The following is a 13,396-nucleotide window of genomic DNA, read 5'->3' as shown; positions in this document are numbered from 1 at the left end:
AGACATGTATCAGCCAGACTCATATACTGTATGCACCAGAACAGCAACATTACAACAAATTCATTTGCAAAGATTTGTAGCCTTTTGGGCCAAATAAAGTTGCTAACAGTGATAGAGAGCTATAGTATGTGCATCTGTCAAAGAAAAATCATATTTGAGGCAAAATGAATCACTGAGGAATAAAATACGAAATGCAGAATTAATGTTATGATAAATATGCTAGCAATTTTTTTTCTCAGGCTAATTAAGTAAATTTATTACTGCATTCAATCCTGGTCAACAAGAATAATATGTTCTGAAGAAATAGTAAAAGGCAAATGTGATTTTTTTCTCATTTATTTGGAAATAAAATCATGAAATTTCATGTTACTGTATGTTACCTGAGAAAGAAATTATGGTAGTTTTACCCTATAAGGAGTGTTTATTTCATATTCTATAATCTATGCTGTTTGCTATTATTTTTGTATAGTTTGATTATAAGATAATCTGACTCGTGGCTGTTTTGGTGTTCTTTTATTTGTCTATTATAAAAAAAAAATAGACATATGAATGAAAACCAGAAGTCAGACATGGCATTATCCCAGTAAAGTTTTCTTGCAGGGCAAACACTTAATGCAGTTAAACCTGAAACTCCTTCATATGCACGTCACATGCTGTTTTAATTTATTTCCCAGTTGTAGTGGTACACGGTTTATTATTTAGTTGTAGTCTTTATAAATGTGAAATTCACTTTATATTTTAACTTACTTGGAATAATACATGTTCATCCAGAACTGAAATATCAGTGTTGTGATGCCTTATCTCTGCAATGTGCTATTTTTAATATCCTAATGGTTTGTACATAAGCAGTTCTATAGCAAGGCACAACAGGTTTATATATTGGATGTATTGTTTATGATTTATGAGAAGTATCTTATGATTTATAGATCATCTTTAAGATGTTATTGATAGAAATAAACTTTGTCCATTATGCACTTAGCCATTGAAAGATTATTGAATGCTTTCAAATTATTTCCTCAAAGGGTCCATCAGACCCGATGACTTTACATTGAGAGACAGGCTAGTTTTGCTGGTATTGCTAAGAAAGGCCAAGAGAACATTTGATTTAAACTCTTGTTCTCTGTTATTGTGAAATTAACCAAACTCTGATTTGCTATAACTGACTTTTGGTGGAACAGCCTACTTTTTTTCCATATTTACCACTAACTTAGAAGCCATTAAGTATTTTATGAAAACTCTTTGTTCTACACATAATATACCTCATCAACTGCCTTGTAAACCTGCCCACAACACTCAAACACTCACTCATGCATACGTGATCTTCTCCACACACACACACACACACACACACACACACACACACACACACACACACACACACACACACACACACACACACACACACACACACACACACTCCCGGACACACACATACACACACATTTCTGAAGCTTATAAATAGAAAATAATGTGCTGTAAATTGCAATATTTTCCCATCCTTGTTAAAACAACAGTATGTGGTTAAACTGTACCCTATGTATGATATATATTTCAGTCTGTTGAATGTTTAATTAAAGTTATGTCAAACCCAGAGCTGTTGGGCATGCTACACCTGAAGAATTCCCAATCCCTCCAAGCTACACGCTCTAGGGACCAAACCTTGTCATCACAATAAACAGAACACGCTGGAGGGATACATTCCAGTCCCAGGGACTTCCTATACTCTAGAACAAGCTACCCATCTATGTCAAGCAAAGTTCTTCATTAGCACTTTTCAAGAAAAATCTTGATGAGTGGATGGGAAATAGGAAATACACCCCAGGGATCACTTCTGTGTCTCTGCTGGACAGTGACACAGGAAAATAACTTTCTTGGGTGGTGTAAGCTATGGTACCTTGCTGGCTAGGCTTACATAGACCCTTGGGCCGATAGCCTAGTACCTACCTATGAACCTATAATCCATATTTTTTAAATAAAGATTCATTATATAAGTGCCATAGAGCTTCCATGTAGGCCCTGATAAGAATGAGGACTGATCTTTTGGTTTCCAGCTGCTGAAAATAAAAATTAAAAAAATAATAATACAAAGAATAAGCATACATAATTCTTTACAATATTTAGATCAAATATTATTTCCTTTTCTTATTTTAATAGTACAAAAAACATATGCAGCCTCTTACTCAACAGACTTTCAAAAAGAAAAAAAAATCCCATCGTTGACAGCTGATAAGTTTGAAGGTTAATTAGATCAATAGGCTAAGACAAAAAAAGGCTAGTTAGTATGATTCCAAAAGTCCTTTGAATATTTTACATTTTGTGGCTTAGGATGAATTCAGCATTCACTAACCGGTGTTGAACACCTTAGAATTATATAAAAGCCACACTGGAGATTTAGTTACCTCTCCACTTGATTTTCCACTTATATAATGTAAGAAAGTGATGCAGAATAACAAAATTCAGTAACTCATTTTGTGTCAAAAAATTTAATTGGCCTTATGTATACACAGAGAAAGGTAGTTGTTTATTCAATAATGTTAGCGATGGAGAACTCTACAAATGGAAAGTAAAGACAAAATGCAAGAACATTTTAGAATAGCCAACCAGTCTAAGTGACATGCCCATATTAGGAGTACACACAGGTAGAACACCAGTCTAAGTAACATACCCATGTAAGGGGTAAACACAGGTAGAGCATCAGTGCAAGTAACATGCCCATGTGAGGGGTACACACAGGTAGAACACCAGTCTAAATAACATACCCATGTGAGGGGTAAACACAGGTAGAACACCAGTCTAAGTAACATGCCCGTGTGAGGGATACACACTGGTAGGACACCAGTCTAAGTAACATGCGAATGTGAGGGATACACACAGGTAGAACACCAGTCTAAGTAACATGCACATGTGAGGGATACTAACAAGTAGAACACCAGTCTAAGTAACATGCCCATGTGAGGGATACACACGGGTAGAACACCAATCTAAGTAATATACCCAAGTGAGGGATACACACAGGTAGAGCACCAGTCCAAGTAACATGCCCATATGAGGGGTACACACAGGTAGAACACCAGTCTAAATAACATACCCATGTGAGGGGTAAACACAGGTAGAACACCAGTCTAAGTAACATGCCCGTGTGAGGGATACACACTGGTAGGACACCAGTCTAAGTAACATGCGAATGTGAGGGATACACACAGGTAGAACACCAGTCTAAGTAACATGCGCATGTAAGGGATACACACAGGTATACCACCAGTCTAATTAACATGCACATGTGAGGGATACTAACAAGTAGAACACCAGTCTAGGTAACATGCCCGTGTGAGGGATACACACAGGTAGAACACCAATCTAAGTAATATACCCAAGTGAGGGATACACACAGGTAGAGCACCAGTCCAAGTAACATGCGCATGTGAGGGATACACATAGGTAGAGCACCAGTTTAAGTAACATGCACATGTGAGGGATACACACAGGTAGTATAGTAGTACATTAGTCTAAGTAACGTTCCCATGTGAAGGATACACACAGGTAGAAAACCAGTGCCTATGTGAGGGATGCACACAGGTAGAAAACTAGTCTAAGTAAAATACACGCATGTGGGGTAGAACAAGGTAGAACACCAGTCTAAGTAACATGTCCATATGAGAGATACACACAGGTAGAAGACAAGTCTGAGTAACATGCCCATGTGAAGGATACACACAGGTAGAACACCAGTCTAAACAACATGCCCATGTGAGGGGTACACACAGGTTGAACACCAGTCTAAGTAACATGCCCATGTGAGGGATACACACAGGTAGAAAACCAGTCTAAGTAACATGCCCATGTGAGGGGTACACTCAGGTAGAAAACCAGCCTAAGTAACATGCCCACACGAGGGGTAGACAAAGGTAGAACACCAGTCTAAGTAACATGCCCATGTGAGGGATACACACAGATAGAATATCAGTGTAAGTAACATGCCCATGAGTGGGGTAAACACAGGTAGATAACCAGTCTAAACAACATTCCCTTGTGAGGGATACACACAGGTAGAATACCAGTCTAAGTACCATACAAATGTGAGGGATACTCACAGGTAGAACACCAGTCTAAGTAACATGTCCATGTGAGGGATACAAACAGGTAGAACACCAGTCTATGTAACATGTGCATGTCAGGGATACACACAGGTACACCACCAATCTAACTAACATGCCCATGTGAGGGATACACACAGGAAGAATACCAGTCTAAGATACACACAGGCAGAACACCCGTCTAACTAACATGTACATGTGGGGGATACACACAGGTAGAACACCAGTCTAAGTAACATGCCCGTGTGAGGGATACACACAGGTAGAGCACCAGTCTAAACATGCTGGTGTGAGGGGTACACACAGTTTGAAAACGAGTCTAAGTAACATGCCCATGTGAGGGGTACACTCAGGTAGTATACCACTCTAAAAAACATGCCTATGTGAGGGATACACATAGGTAGAACACCAGTCTAAGTAACATGAATATGTGAGGGATACACACCGGTTGAACACCAGTCTAAGTAACATGTGCATGTGAGGGATACACATAGGTGGAACACCAGTCTAAGTAACATGCCCATGTGAGGGATACACACTGGCAGAGCACCAAGCTAAGTAACATGCCCATATGATGGATACACACAGATAGAACACCAGTCTAAGTAACATGCCCATGTGAGGGGCACACACACAGGTAGAACACCTGTCTAAACATGTCCGTGTGAGGAGTACACACAGTTTGCAAATGAGTCTAAGTAACATGTCCATGTGAGGGGTACACTTAGGTAGTGTACCACTCTAAACAACATGCCTATGTGAGGGATACACATAGGTAGAACACCAGTCTAAGTAACGTGCATGTGAGGGATACACATAGGTGGAACACCAGTCTAAGTAACATGCCCATGTGAGGGATACACACTGGCAGAGCACCAAGCTAAGTAACATGCCCATATGATGGATACACACAGATAGAACACCAGTCTAAGTAACATGCCCATGTGAGGGGCACACACACAGGTAGAACACCTGTCTAAACATGCCCGTGTGAGGAGTACACACAGTTTGAAAATGAGTCTAAGTAACATGTCCATGTGAGGGGTACACTCAGGTAGTGTACCACTCTAAATAACATGCCTATGTGAGGGATACACATAGGTAGAACACCAGTCTAAGTAACATGAATATGTGAGGTATACACACAGGTAGAACACCAGTCTTTAGTAACATGCCCGTGTGAGGGATACACACAGGTAGAACACCAGCCTAAGTAATATGCATATGTAAGGGATACACAGAGATACACCCCCAGTCTAAGTAACATGCCCATGTGAGAGATAAACACAGGTTGAACACCAGTCTAAGTAACATGTGCATGTGAGGGATACGCACAGATGGAACACCAGTCTAAATAACATGCCCATGTGAGGGATACACACCGGCAGAGCACCAAGCTAAGTAACATGCAGATATGATGGGTACACGCAGGTAGAACACCAGTCTAAGTAACATGCCTATGTGAGAGGTATGCACAGGTAGAACACCAGTCTATGTAACAAGCCCATGTGAGGGGTACATACAGCAGAACACAAGTGTAAGTAACATGCCCATGTGAGGGATACACACTGGTAGAGCACCAGGCTTAGTAACATGCCCATGTGAGAGATAAACACAGGTAGAACACCAGTCTAAGTAACATTCCCATGTGACGGATACACACAGGTAAAGCACTAGGCTAAGTAACATGTCATGTGAGGGATACACACAGGTAGAACATCAGTCTAAGTAACATTCACATGTGAGGGATAGACACAGGTAGAGCACCAGGCTACGTAACATGCCCATGTAAGGGATACACACAGGTAGAACATCAGTCTAAGTAACATTCACATGTGAGGGATAGACACAGGTAGAACACCAGTCTAAGCAACATTCCCATGTGAGGGATACACACAGGTAGAGCACTAGGTTAATTAACATGTGGATGTGAGGGATACACAAAGGTATACCAGCGGTCTAAGTAACATGCTTATATGAGGCCTACACACAGGAAGAACACCATTCTAAGTTAAATTCCCATGTGAGGGATACACACAGGTAAAACACCAGTCTAAGTAACATGTCTATGGGAGGGGCAGACAAGATTAGAACACCAGTCTAAGTAACATGCCCATGTGAGGAATACACACAGGTAGAACACCAGTCTAAGTAACATGCCTGTGTGGGGGATACACACAGGTAGAACACCAGTCTAAGTAACATGCCCATATGAGGAACACACACAGGTAGAGCACTAGGCTAAGTAACATGCCATGTGAGAGGTACACCGAGGTAGAACACCAGTCTAAGTAACCTGCACATGTCAGGGATATACACAGGTAGAACACCAGTATAAGTAACATGCTAATGGGAGGGATGCACACAGGTAGAACACCAGTCTAAGTAACATGCATGTTTGGGGATACACTCAAGTAGAACACCAGTCTAAGTAACATGCCCATGTAAGGGATACACACAGATAGAACACCAGTTTAAGTAACATGCCCATGTGAGGGGTAGACAAAGGTAGAACACCAGTCTAAGTAACATGCCCGTGTGAGGGACACACACACAGGTAGAACACCAGTCTAAACATGCCCGTGTGAGGGGTACATACAGTTTGAAAATGAGTCTAAGTAGCATGCCCATGTGAGGGGTACGCTCAGGTAGTATACCACTCTAAACAACATGCCTATGTGAGGGATACACACAGGTAGAACATCAGCCTAAGTAATATGCATATTTGAGGGATACACAGAGGTACACCACCAGTCTAAGTAACATGCCCATGTAAGGGATGAACACAGGTTGAACACCAATCTAAATAACATGTGCATGTGAGGGATACACACAGGTGGAACACCAGTCTAAGTAACATGTCCATGTGAGGGATACACACCGGCAGAGCACCAAGCTAAGTAACATGCACATATGAGGGATACACACAGGTAGAACATTAGTCTAAGTAACATGCCTATGTGAGAGGTACACACAGGTAGAACACCAGTCTATGTAACAAGCCCATGTGAGGGGTATACACAGGCAGAACACCAGTGTAAGTAACATGCCCATGTGAGGGATACACACTGCTAGAACACCAGTCTAAGTAACATGCCCGTGTGACGGATACAAACAGGTAGAGCACTAGACTAAGTAATATGTCATGTGAGGGATACACACAGGTAGAACACTAGTCTAAGTAACATTCACATGTGAGGGATACACATAGGTAGAGCACCAGGCTAAGTAACATGCCCATGTAAGGGATACACACAGGTAGAACACCAATCTAAGTAACATGCACATGTGAGGGATACACACAGGTAGAACACCAGTCTAAGTAACTTTCCCATGTGAGGGATACACACAGGTAGAACACTAGGCTAATTAACATGTGGATGTGAGGGATACACACAGGTACACCAGTGGTCTAAGTAACATGCTTATATGAGGTCTACACACAGGAAAAACACCAGTATAAGTTAAATTCCCATGTGAAGGATACACACAGGTGAAACACCAGTCTAAATAATATGCCCATGGGAAGGGTAGACAAGATTAGAACACCAGTCTAAGTAACATGCCCATGTGAGGAATACACACAGGTTGAACACCAGTCTAAGTAACATGCCCATGTGAGAGGTGCACACAGTAGAACACCAGTCTAAGTAACATGCACATGTGAGGGATACATACAGGTAGAACACATGATTAAGTAAAATGCCCATGTGAGGGATACACACAGGTAAAACACCAGTCTAAGTAACATGCCCGTTTGAGGGATACACACAGGTAGAACACCATTCTAAGTAAAATGCCCATGTTAGGGGTACACAAAGAACACCAGTCTAAATAAAATGCACATGTGAGGGATACACACTGGTAGAACACCAGTCTAAGTAACATGCCAGTGTGAGGGATACACTCAGATAGAACATCAGTGTAAGGAACATGCCCATGTGAGGGATACACATAAGTAGAACACCAGTCTAAGTAACATGCTCATGTGAAGGATACACACAGGTAGAACATCAACGTAAGTAACATGCCCATGTGAGGGATACACACAGGTGGAACACCAGTCTAAGTAACATCCCCATATGAGGGTACACACATGTAGAACACCAGTCTAGCTTCCATGCCCATGTGAGGGGTACACACAGGTAGAACACCAGTCTGAGTAACATGCCCATGTAAGGGATACACACAGGTATATCACCAGACTATGTAACATGCCCATGTGAGGGATAGGGAGAACAGTAAATCTCTGCAGAGATTAAATAGAGCTTCAGATAGATACTTGGAGTAGTGAGGTAGCAAAATTTGAGTCTATATTATTTCTTCAACAGCTTAGGTTGTCAAATGCTTAGTGATCGCCACCTAAGCATTGAAGTTTCAAAATCGCGAGCGGCCATATACGTGAATTCTTTCCTCTGGAAAGAATTCGCTAGGCCGTCCAGAAATAAAATTTACTTTTCAACTTAAATATCACACCTCCCAATGCAGGGGTCTGTGCCCCTAACACCCCCTCAACTAAATATTCCAACTCCAACATCGCTCTACATTGGGGAAAGGGTAAATCCCCGATAACGGTGAAGTGAATTCTTTCCCGAGGAAAGAATTTCCTTATATAGCGTTCACAATTTTAAACTTTGATGCTTAGGTGTCAATCATTGAGCATTCAACAACCTAAGATGTCGAAGAAATAATATAGACCTGCAAAATTTACCCCTTTGACCCACATGTCCATACACACACACACACACACACACACACACACACACACACACACACACACACACACACACACACACACACACACACACACACAGTACACTCAGTACTTCTTGGAGCTTATATGTAATGGTGAAACATATTCTGATCCTGCGACAATTGCCAACATCCTGTCTGATAAATTCAGCTTGTGTGTTGTTGCCCCTTCTCCTCAATTCTATGTTCCTGTAATCATCCTCTAAAAGTACAGCTCCTCCCAAGATCATTGTTTATCAAGTCCTGTTAGCATTATCTAATGGTAGGATTATCACTTCCATGTTTCATGACAACATACCTAGATGCATCTTAATAACATAGATATGGTCTGCCTCTCCTGACCCTATATGTTTGGAAAATTGCCATAATGGTAGCATTGTAGAATATATGCCCCATCATAGATCTATGTAACTATAGGCCCATAGGTTTCATTAGTGTCATTTGCAAAATCATGAGATGTATTTAGCAGAACTTGTAGACACAGACATAGGCAACATTCAATCCACTGATATTAATTTGGCTTTGTGAAAGGCAGATCCTGAGTACTTAATCTAGTCAGTTTCTTTGAAAGGGTTATAAAGATATGGAAAAAAAATATCACTTTGCGCACACTGCCTATGTAGGTGTGGTTAAGACATTTGATTCAACTCCTAAAGCAAGTATTATTGATAAACCCACCCAAAATAACATTAACCTTTATGATATCTGCTAAAAAGCCATATAGTACTCCAATAGAACCAACAAAGTGAGTGTTGGAGGTCCCAGTAGAACCAACAAAGTGAGTATTTGAGGAACCTCTTCTACTCAGAAGACTAGTGGTGACCCTCAGGGGTTAGTCCTTAGCCCTGTCCATTAAACATCTACTTTTCTGGGATCAAGATAGTAATCAAATGCATGAGTTTAAACAAGTTTGCTGATGATTGGAAAGCAGGAGCTGTTGTTAACACTCCTACCAGTGCTCAGATACGTCAACATGGGTGAAGCCAGTCTTAATGTCAAAAGCTGTAATATGTTTTTAATTATCAAGCAAGACTTTCCCAACTCATGCCATAATGGGGATACAACCTTTAAAATTACACAGTCATTAGAGATCATTGTATCTTCATTGATATTGGACTAACCTTTGACTGCATTTTCAATCATTGTCTAGAAATGATTCCACTCACATAATTGTAATCCCAAAAAGCATTCCCTCTAGAACCTATGCATTTATAGCTCCTTTGTGTATATTTCTGAATAGGCCTACCATTAAATGCAGTGTCCCCTTCAGCATAACACCTTGCCGGACTAGAAAGTCCCCAAAGTTTTGTAACTAATAAAATCATTAGACTAAGCTCTATAATATATCCAAACAGATCAAGCCTCTCTAAATATACACTGTCTCATTCAGGCTTCTTCCTGGTGATCAATGCTTAGCTTTCTTTGTATAGAAAGACACTTCCCTACAAATTCCTTTTCATGTTCACAAGAACAGAGCCACCGCAAATGCTCACACAAAAGACTTTGATCTTCATTGACACATTAGACCTGCTGGCATGATAATATCTAACTCCAAATTGCCACTATGAGTCGATCCACGTATAAGCAAATGTATGTGCGTGCATGTGTGTGTCCTGTGATGGTCTAGTAACTCATCTGAGATAAGCATCTCGGCCTTTCATCCATTGACTACTGGGTTGGCACCAGGTTCTCTGTGATTCTGAAGTGAGCTAATTTGGTGATCAAAAGAAAGAGTGAATCATTAAAGCACCATAAATAGTGGCTTTGTTGAATGTGTAGGTCTTGAGATTCTCAATCAGTAATTAACTTTTATGTAACATAGTGCTTCAGACTTGCTACTCATACACAGTAATTTGCAGTAATAGTTACCTATCACTAATAAGAAGAATTAAGGATAAATAAATTATAGATTCATAAAGGACTTTCAAATTACAAAATAAACATCGTCCTTTTATATATGTCATTTTTCTAATCATACAATACCATATAAACTTTACGGTTTAGTGAAATTATAACAAAGCACACAATCCTAAAACTGTTATTCAAGTAATTCTGTCACTCCGTACTTTAAAACTTGAATTCGTTACAATTATCTGTGTAAACCTGGATGTGATCAAACTTTTTTGAAAAAAAGTTTTTCACAAACTGCTTTCTGTGACAAGTGAAACATTTCTTAGTTTCCAAACAACTACCTAGTAAAGCTGTGTCATTTTCAGATACTTAGCTGTCATAATCTGTAAGTGCCACACAATCATTTGATAATCAATGTCTTGATCAAAATGCTATTATTCATGTAAAGTGAAGACACCACCCTAATTTATCACCTGACAGAAATGAAGTTAGTCACCTTTACTTATTTATTTATTTGTTCATACATTACTTACGTGTTAATTGGACATGTGATCTCATACAAACAGGGCTGTTTTCAGCCAACGACCCAGGCTAAAGGCAGGTAAATACCAATCAGTAACACTAGTTAGAATTTGTTAAGTGCTATTGCCATCTTGAACTAGGGTGTGGAACACGCCTAGAAAGTTAATGAAGTCTCCAAAAGTGACAAGGGCATTTTCACAAAGAACGTTCCATGTTTGAAGTACTTGCATCTGCTGATTCAGCCACTTGTTTTAGAAAGCAGCAGCTAATTATGAGTCGCTCACTTCTATCCATTATGCAAACAACATACTTTGGGGGGTGGGGGTTGGAAGCAGAATACAACGTGACAGAAACAACTCTGTAAATGGCACATCATTAGATTTTTGCTTCCACACAAACAGCCATGCAAAACCAAAACCCAACCCTTTCATAACTCACTGGCTGCTGGGGACAAGGTTGAGCTTCATGTAATCTTGCTGATGTCATACAAGCTAAATTATAAACTCACACTCTTAAGTTTCAAGATACATACAAATCAAATATTTATTCATGCTGCACTGTAGCATTTTTCTGCAAGCCAGCTATCCTCCTATACCTCCTTAAAACAATAAAAAAGCAAACTAATCTGTGAAAAAGTAAATTAGTATATATTATTATGCATTGCTTGCTCTGTTTTCACCCCTCCCACTTACAAAAGCATACAGTTTTAAAGCTATAACAATCAATTTAAATATAGACACTAAATAAGTAAATATTAATAAATGAATGTGCTCTAGTTTACTGTACCTTTATTGTCAGAAGTCAAATGGTAGAGTTATCTGCAGGAGTGCAAAGCCTGTAGGTCTCTAGCAAGTTATGTTAAAAGGAAACTTCAAGTGTGTATAATTTTAGCAAGTGAATAATATAACTAGTTCCTTCCATGAGTTCATAGGCTCATGGCCAACCCATTTGCATTTGGCACACTGAGACAGCGTTTCACCCTCATGCTTACCAATAATCCTTTACTCCCAGCAAACAATGGCATAATTTGTGAGAGGTGTAAATAATCACTCATTTTGAAGACCAGCCTCTTAACTTTTATTAGTATTGATAAGCATTCTTCCAGACTACATAGCCCTGTCACAATAAATCCTCATGTTTAGTTTGTAAAGAAATCTGCCAAATTCTCTTAGACAGAATACAAACAAATCTCTGCCACATAGACACACTATTACCCGTAAACCCACATTGGTCTCTTCATCCATCTTCACAAAGAGTCATCAGTGCTGCAAGCCTATACCCACAGGGTTCAAAAAGCCTTAACTCCCCAAGATAACGTTATAGCCATTGGGCATTCTATAATAAGACACATAGACTGGAACTTCATCAGACTGGAACAAGGAATGTATTGCAATAAACTGCCTCTTAGGTACCAGAAGTCATAACGAGACTAGAGCCCTTAGATCCTTTCACCCTAATGAGTTTTTAGTTTCCTATGTGAGGGTTAATAATATTTACAAGTCTTCCTTGAATGAATGGCATAGAGACATAGTTATGCCCCCACAGAAAGTGGTGCCACAATGCGATCAGTTATAGTGACTGCCTATGTAAATGATGCTATTTAGGGATGTTAAATATAGATCAGCATGGGAGGGGATTGCCAAGAGGCCAAACTGCTTTGCTAAAAATAGACTGCACCTCTCCCCTGTGGTTTCTGCATATAAACTAAAACTTTTGCTGCCTGAATAGTGTTTTTTTAGGCAAAGTACATCTCCTGGACATTCCAATTAATAAATTTTATTTCAGCTTATACCAAGATGGCACTGCCTAATGCTAAGGTATATCTGAATTCAGCACTTATCATTCATTTAAGCTCCCTGATAACTGTTGGTTTGTTTCTCTATTTGTCCATGGCACTCATATTTCAAGTTAAATTAAGCATGACACCAATTCTTACAATCATTGTCGCCCCCTAACAAATCCAACAGCCATAACTTCTAGAACTGTAGGTGCCCTTCAGTGTCTCTATCTGATCTGAATTTATATCTGAATTACTTGGAAGAATATCTGTCAAACCCAATAAGTTACTTTGATTTGATTCAGCCACGTTTCTATCAAATGTAATAATTGTACAATTAAAGTATACTAAATGTTTTCTAGAGTTTGTAAATGTCAGCTCCCTAGACCAGATAGCATTC

Source organism: Protopterus annectens, chromosome 3.part1 (assembly GCF_019279795.1).
Source record: "Protopterus annectens isolate FY-2018-M chromosome 3.part1, PAN1.0, whole genome shotgun sequence".
In the NCBI taxonomy this organism is placed as follows: domain Eukaryota; kingdom Metazoa; phylum Chordata; order Ceratodontiformes; family Protopteridae; genus Protopterus; species Protopterus annectens.
Note: the sequence above shows the minus strand (reverse complement) of the source record.